Consider the following 9,245-nt stretch of genomic DNA (forward strand, 5'->3'; position numbering starts at 1 on the left):
AGGTGCACATAAGCACACACACCATCCCTGTTTCTCTACTGATTATGATTACATTATCTTATATTACATCTTATAGTGTTACTACAGTTTTAAAATCTATGAGGCCAAAACAAAATAAAGGTGTAGACAAACATACATGCACACACTGTCCATAGTAATCAGTATCATTGTATTCTCTTCTATTCTGTTACTGTATTTTACACATCTCATCTTCCACCTTATATCATATTTTATTACTATATTATTAGAATATATTAAGCCTGAACAAAATGCCAATACACACAAACTATATGCATTGTCATTGTTGTCAGGCCCTGAGGTCATGTCTATACATGTGATCAAAGGCCAAACATTGGCTCGGCTCCATAGAAACACTTAGCCAAGTAGACAGGATCTACTTAAAGGGAAAATCACGGTCATTGCAACAATCATTTTATAAAAGCAATGTGTCACTATTTTCAAATGGTGGCTAGTATCTCATTTTCTCCTCATATAGGCTTCTAGTGTTGAACCACATACACACACCTCTCAGCTCCATCCACGTGAGGGGGGGTAGGCCAGTCATGAATACCTAATTTTGTGTTAAAGCCACACGTCTCCTCTGGTCATATGAACTCTGTGTGCCGGGGTGTCCAGCCCGTCTCGTGGCCTGACGTTCAGCAGCAGAAACAGGCTGAACACACTGCCGCCCTTTGTCTTGGAGCTTTCACGCCAGTGTGTTTTCATGTCTTGGTGGGTGTCATGGGATGTCACCGGGGTTTTTGTGCTGAACGACCACAGTAGGTCCAGGACTATCGAAAGGCTACGTGACTCATGACTGCTTGAATCATGGGTTGTTTGCACATGAAGGTGTCAAATCTCAACCTTTGACAGCTGTCATCAGTGATGGTGGTAAATAAAGAGGCGGGTAAACTATGAGCTCCAGTTGGTGACCGTCATAAGGCAAACATCCACCGATAAAACTTATCCTTAAAGGATAAGTTTGGCGATTTTGGACCTATATATAATTTGTCTCTTACATACAGTACCTGTAGTACTTGGACCCACAGAGAATATTGGCTCCCGAGCCAGCTGTCAGTTGAAACCGTGAGCTCCGTAGCCTCTTGCTGCTAATGGGTTTGTCAAAATATCTCCAAAAAAGCTAGTCTGTAAACGATATGGCGACCAACCGACGTATTTATATCCACAGCCTGTAAAGTAGCAGCAACGCACCATTTCAACTCAGTGGATAGTCTTCTACCAAACTACTGTTTACAATCTGACCTGTCCGTCCGCAAAACTAGATCACTCCACCAGTAACACACTTTCACCCCACAGCAGTCTGTGCTGCAGCAGAGAAAAATTGTCAGTGATTTCCTGATTAGTCAAAATGTGCGTAATGGCGGAATTGTGTCATGTTTACTCTCAACTCTCCTGTACAGCCACAAATGGCTTTTTTGGAGATATTTTAACAAACCCCATTTGGACTCATTGTTAGCAGCAAGAGGCCTAGCAATGGCGCTTGCTGTTTCAAATGACTGCTGACTCTGGAGCCAATATTCTCTGTGGGTCCAAGTACTACAGGTATGTAAGAGACAAATTATATTAATGTCCAAAATCGCCAAACTTATCCTTTAAAAAGACCTGATCCTCAGATAACTTACATCAGTTTGATACTGCCTACCTATTTCTCTGGAGTCAATTTTGATTTTGACTCTTCAAATTGTAGGACTCCTCAACTCCTATGGATTCATCTAAAAAAAGACTAAAAGATTAAGCTGTGGCAACTCTTTCCTGAGAGAACTCCCAAAAGCTAATTCACACAAATTAAGACATCTGAATAATGTTGCATGAAAAAGAATAATTTTGCATCAATTGACTTGAAATTAACATAAGTGTTTTTTGCATGTTTTCACCCATTTATTACAATTCACATATACTTTACATTACTACCGACTATGTCCCAAAGCATACTATACTTTTTTAGATGTTTGAATGCATTTTTCCTACTTTCCCGGCAGCCATTCAAAATCATTCATTTCAGTACAGTATGAAAGTCAACTTGCAGAGATTTGAAACTTGCTTCAGTTACGTCATCCATCACAGTCAACATCGCATCCGGCTTTATTTTTGTCAGAGTTACTTGTTTTGAAAAGTCTAATGTCTTCTGGTGCGTTCACATGTTGGTACATCACATCCAGGACTTGAAAGACAGCTGACAAATGGCATTGCCGTGCTATTTGGTAGGAAAATCAAACCCAGAAGACAAACGGTAAGCAAACATGGATGTTGTGAAAAGGTTGATGTGGAGGTTAAAATAGACAGAAAAATAACATCTGGATGTTTAGGACTACTCATAAATCCATGATCATAATTCATAATTGAAACCAAAAAGGAATATGGAAAATAAACCACTTTTCAGAAAGTGACCATGGAGAGATGAGATCACTCACAGCTGTCTGGACTATAGGCTTCTCCAGCCAAGCAAAGACGCCAACAGACCGCATCAGTATTACTAAAGCTGAAGCCTGCATCCACAGAAAATCTAATAATCTAATGTAGCCTTAAAACACCATACTTCAAAACTTCATGGGATTGCTCTGAAGCGGTTCCTTTGCATGCTTTGTCTGAAACAAGAGTAGCAGCCATGTTTCAGACATTCATATGAAAACAACTGGGAGAAGCCACACAAAGGTGAGATTTTACACTTAATTGCAGATGTTTTCACACAATATGTTTTACTCATGTAACAGAAAAGGGTTCAAAGATTTCAGAAAGCTTATATTGGCAAATTTTGGTCTGGAAACCTTACCCACAAGAAAGATTTTATCTGCACGGTTTTTAATGGAACGCCTCGGGACTGGCACCCACGCAGTGTAGTGCCGGTCCCAACAGGGCTAGGGATGCCAGTGTCAAAACACAACATATGCTGGTCTTGCGGCATGGTGTAACCAGCATTCATTATGCTGGTCATGCTGGTAACCACCTATGCTGGCTTTTCTATCAGATTGCTATTTTTTTGCCCCATCATCAGCCAGTAGCAGCAGCTAGCTACCTTACATTGGTGAATGGAAACTAAGCTAGCTGGGTAACAGTTAATTAACGATAGCTAATGTTAACTAGCTACCAGGCAACTGAAAAACACCAACTGTATCTTTTTTTTCATCTGTTAATGCAACACGCAGCTAGCGTGACACGGTTGGTGGTTAAATAGTCTAATCCCACTAACGCAACTTAAATACCACAGGAAATAACGTTACCTACCATGAACATTTGTAGGGCAGCAGAAGATGTGGATGTCTGTAAATGAGTTTGTCAAAGACGCCCTCTAGAGGCCATCTCACAAAGCGCATCATATCATGAAGCGACAGATAACTGACTGACTGACTGACTGACCAACGATTATTTAGCTATCTCTAAATAATGAGACCAAAGTCTGGATTGGAATTCAACTTTTTTAACTGTCAAAAATAGTTCTGCAGATAAGCGATTGGTCAAGTTGTACACTTCTTGAAAAAACTTTTTTGACCAAATCACTGGTCAAAAAAGTAGTACCAAGAGTCATCTCTGCTCAGTTTCCACTCCCAGGGTCATTGGCTGAGAGCCCGACTCTCCATTTTATTTCATTTTGCAAATACATAGTTGGGTAAACTGGGTTTGGGCGGGTTTAACCTCCACTACAACCCTGGCTGTTGTACTCTGCTGTGTGTCACCAGGTTAGTGGAGGAATAATTTGACCCTGCCTGCTGCTTTGACCTGTGTAACCCTACAAGAAAAAGACGTGGTCCCCTCCCTGCTTACTTGAGCACTAATAGTGAGGCCTGTGTAGTCCCCCAAGGGCAGTGTTACAAGCTAATGTAATGCCTTTTCCCAGGCTTTCACCACTCACCGCAGCATCACGTAGCATCTTTGTGTTCTATTGTTAGCCTCTCTACTTCAAAGCCACACAGTCAGCTGTCACCGGCTTCGGTTACATGCAGAGTATTTTAACACTGCGAATGTATTCTTTCCGAGTGAAGACGCCTAATGAACTGTTTACGTGAATGCTAAATAAAGTGATCTGATAAGGTGTGCGTTTGTATGCGCCAAAGCATGGAATGAGAATAAAACTTTTTTGACATAGACCCGCATTCTAGCATACTGTTAGACTTTCCCAGAAACTCATTGGCGTCACTTCCTTGAAGTGGAAAAACATGGAGAAAAATATATTGTATTCCAACCAAAGAAAGAAGTCTGTTACAAAGTCTGTTAAATGTTTACACTGCTATTAGCTGCTACTTTCCCCCCATTGAATGAATTAGCAATAGTTTCTACCACACCTTTCTTACCAAACAAAGCTTTATTTGGCTCGTCTGTGCTGTCGGTTAGGTGCTTAGGTGAGGAATTTTATTCTGATTGGGCTATTATTCCAATTATTAATCAAATATGAGGCTCAATTCACACCGCAGGCCTTCTTGCTCGATTCCGAGTTTTTTGGATGACTGTTCATATCTATTCTAGGATGTACTCCATATCTGATGCCAATATAAACTGACAGTGATGTTGGAAAGAGACGCATGTGGAGAGTGACACCAACAAAAGACAACAACATCCATTTTTGTACCTGCGCTTCTCCTGCTTCTTTCAACACATTTCAATTACAGTATGTGCTTTTCAGTTTTGACTGAATTGAGGCGTCTCCCCAAATGCCAATCAAGTCAGCTGTTTTGCTTTCTTTCCATTGTTGCATCTTATTGTCCTCCATGCTAACGCAGGCTCAGCCAAGTTGCCGTGGCGCCCAAATGATGTAATGCAATTGTCTCAGGTGAATGATGTAATATTTACTTATTGTCATGGTAACACAAACAAGTCCTGATTTGAGCGTTCCAATACAAGTCGCATGCCTCGGGATCCGATTTTGTAGCACACACCATGTGGTCCAGATCAGACGTGTCACATGAGCAAAAAAAATCAGAATTGGGACACTCTCGGCTGCAGTGTGAACGTAGCCTTAGGCTCCATGTGAACCCAGAGTCTGGCTATACTGATGTGTGCCCTGTTAAACTACAGTGGCCAAAACTATGTGAGGCATTTCCTTGTATTAGAAATAGTTGTGGCGTGAGTCTTTATAATTACACGTGACTGGCATCAATTATGTGTCGATTTGCTTTGCAAAGGAGGACTAGAACATGAGGATCATTTGCAAAACAAAGCAAGCAAATTTAGGCTTGACGGACACACCATTACCCTTTACCCTTAAACCTGTCTACCAAGAACGACCTGCTGACTGTCTCTGTCTGTGTGGAGGCAGCTTTGTGTACAGGCTGACAAACAGTTGCCAGGGCTTAAACAGCATACCGTAGAGTTCCTCCCATACCATGAATTCCTTTTAACTTAGTGTGACGGCGGCCACTTCTGCCAAACAGGATCCTAGCATTTGTCTGCCTTGCAGGCTGAAGTCCTGTCTCCACCGCTGACCTGCTATCACACAGAGGAAAGAGACAGAATCCAGAGTATTGACGCTGTTTTATCAGCCCCATCGAGCGTCACTGTCTCCACAACCAGACGACTTTTTCAATGTGTGTGTGCGTGTTAACTGATATAATGCGCGTGTTGCCCTTATCAACATGACTGAGCTGCCCTAAAAGACTCTTAAGTCCGATAGTGAGGGAAAACAAACAAAACAGCCATCATTCATACCAGACAACGGTGTCTGGTCTGCTGTCACCTTTGACCTACACATGATAAACAGGCTCACAGTGTGATTAGATCATTGTCCAGGAACTCGCCTTGGGTCTCAGCTAATTTGCTGTTGTCCATGCTAAGAGTTATATCAACTTTATATTGTACTTAATTGAAGTAATAAAGTTTATTTTTGCATACCCCCCTTATAACTCCTATGTAAATATGGAAAGAGGTCACAGTTCACATAATACTCCATCTGTTAAACGTAATATCTCAGACACCACTGGTCCGATTTTGACGAAACTTGGAGGAATGATGCATCTTTGCACTGTGTTCCAGCGTTTAAAGAATTATACTGAATGGCCTAATGGGGGCGCTATATTTAAAGGTCAAATTTGCAATCATTGAAAGGCCATAACTGCTACACCATTGGCCCCATTTTGATGAAACTTGACGGGATGATGCATCTTGCTGCTGATTGGCCAAAGGGGTGCCTGCATCATTCGTGGGGGACGACGTAATTATTTGGAATTTCGAGGATCAGGTCATCAGATCATTGTCCACTGTTAGCGACTAAAGCACCAAAGCCTTGCGGTATTCTCTTGGAATCTGTCACATGTGGCTTTCATTCAAGTTATATAATAACTTTCGAGTTTCAAAAATAAGTGTTTAAAAGTTTAAATCCAACTGGGAGGATTGGCTAAATTAGGAGGCTATCTCTATCCTGTCCATTGATGTAGATGTAAATAATAAAGATGATCATCATAAAACAACCACCAACATAAACAATACAAATCAGTTATAGTTTCTAGGGATGGGACGATATATCGAAATTCAATATATCGCAATACAAAAAAGTGACAATATGTATCGTGGGGCAGAAAAATGAATCGCAATATTAGCTCCATTTTATTCTGCTGTAGTAATCACAAATGAGACGGCTTGACCATCACAATTTCACAAGCTCTCCATCCAAATTATATTATTTGCACTTTGTAATGACATTTTTAAATTGTTGTTTACATTCTAGCAAGCCAATGCCATTGCTAGAAAGATTTGTGATTCAGAAACCCCATATCGCAAATCGTATCGTGAGATACATATCAGCATATCATCAGCATATGCTTTTTTCCCTGTAAAGACCCTATCCTCATATAACTTACATGAGTTTGTTGCTACTTGCTATGAATTTACCTCATAAAGATTCAGAAAGTCAGCCTAAAAAGGTGAGTTAACTCTATTCTGCAAACAAAAAGGTGGGTGAATTCAGTTTAGGTGGGTTTATGCTCCATTACATCCCTGATCCTATCTCTTAAAAGACTTTTCAGCAGAACATCTACAGCCAAAGTGGGTAGAAACGGTGGCGATGGCCCCTTCCGATCAAAGAGGGCAAACTGCAGAATCTCGTTAAAAGTTTCCGAGCACTTCGTAAACCTGCTGAACCAACCGCTATCAGTCATCTTTGATCTTCTGGTTGACAGAGGGACGAGAGGTGACAGTATTTGCATTGAGAGCACATTGTGACAACAGGCTCTCTGTGGGTAGACTGTGACCGGATGAAGTAATCCAGGCCACTCTTCCTGGTTTTTACAGCAGTCGCTCGTGACGTAATTAAAAGTAGCACTGTTTGCGCACTCCCAGATGCAAACAAGCCCGCTCTCTATCTTATTCTCCCGTTCACTCACACACCCACCACACACACACACACACACACACACACACACACACACACACACACACACATGCACTCACAGACACAGTGAACCACATGACAAGGAGACTTTGTCCTCCTTTATCGCCAGCAGCCCTAGAAAAGGCCTTCAGTGCAGACACATTTACACACTGTCAGAGATAGCTCACCCTTACATCACTGGGCAGCACATGTCTGAATTCATCCAAAGCCATTAGCACCAGTAGAAATCCTTCAGTGCTCCAAATGCCTTCGGGTTTTCTCTCGTTGCGAGAGGCTCGACACTAGAGTTGAAGTCGACTCGCTTCAAACTCGGAGGCGTAAATCATTGGAACATGTAAATGACTTTTCACATGACAGTGAGCAGCTTCTGGATTCAATAACTAACCCACCCAACAAGCCCAAAGAGTTGCTGTATAACGAATGAGCTTATTATTTTGGACGCGGCTGCGGTATGCCGAGGTCCTGGAGGGTGAAGATCGCGATCAGCACAGTCACACAACCACACACCATTTCTCCTGCGCTCACAATATGCAAATCTCAACAGTCAGATAGCATCAAATGATGGGAATGAGTGTTTGCATGAGTGCATCTTTCAATACAATACCAAAAAGGGGAAGAGTTCATTGTTAGTGCTAGTTCACCAGTGGTTCTGTGTATGCATAGGAAGAGAGCGACTACCATAAGCTGTCAGACTGATTGATGTGTATTGATTGATCTACTGATTGATCTTTCTGCTGGAGTGATTGAGTCACAAGGGGAATTGGCATTAACTTTGAGACTGAGAACTAACGAGTTCTGCTGAAGCCAGACAGATCATAGACCTTTTACCCAGGAATTTTACTTATTTTACAGAAGTGAAGACAGACAGAGAATTTAACGGGCTGCAGGCACTCAGTGACCTTGTGTAGAAAGAACTCAGTGACCTGGAAATAAGAGCTACTAGTGGTGGTAGAAGTACACTGCATAACATAAAGGTGAATTGAGTAGTATTGTGGCAAAGGCAGTTGTCTTACTGAGATTTGTACTTAAGTAAAATTAAATATTGAGGAACCTATTAAATGTGAAATATGGCAGTGCAAATCCATCCTATTTTACAGACAGTTTCAGACTATGCAGAACTCCAGTAAACGCATCACAGCGGACTTGGTCCTGATTGGCTCCCTCACTAAAGAATTACTGAAATCCATCCAATCAGGCCAGTTTGCAGCATTTGAATGGGAGAGCCTATCAGAGTCCAGTATTGTGAGGACGTTCATTCGATAAACAACCTTTTTACTAAACTACATTTATTTGCCAAACATCATGAAGAACATTATTTTTTATCCTGAGCCAAAGTACATTTGAAAACAAAATCGTGAAAGCTGAGTCATATTGGACCTTTAAAGTACTTGAGCAAATATACAGAGTAAATTTATACGAAGTGGAGTAAAAATAAAAACAAGACTTTGTGGAAACTTAAACTGAACTAAAGCTATCTTGTCTAGGCCTACTTGTAAAAAATAAGTGCATTTTTTTAGTTTTCATCTTTTTGTTTATGTGCAGGGCTAGAAAGAGAATGAAATGTCAGCGTATTTGCTGAACGATAAGTGAAAAATTCTTGTAAAAACATTGGAAAAATAAAGAATGTATGATTTACCGTTTGTATTACACAGTACCTGTTGCAAACATATTCAAAATACCTGCTCTGAATTGAAGATATCACTATATCTTAAAGGCATACTGAGCAGGCATACTAAAGGCATTTCCCCCTTGAAATGGCATAAACTATAAATCCAAAAGTGATCCTACTCAATCATTGGCTCATTGGTAGTGTGTGACAGTGTGTGTGTCTGCAGAGACCCTGCCTTCTGCCTGGATATTCTAATTTCTGAATGTTCAACGTTTCTGGGTGTCAGCCTTTTGGTAGTGG

This window comes from Centroberyx gerrardi, chromosome 23 (genome assembly GCF_048128805.1).
Source record: "Centroberyx gerrardi isolate f3 chromosome 23, fCenGer3.hap1.cur.20231027, whole genome shotgun sequence".
NCBI lineage: Eukaryota > Metazoa > Chordata > Actinopteri > Beryciformes > Berycidae > Centroberyx > Centroberyx gerrardi.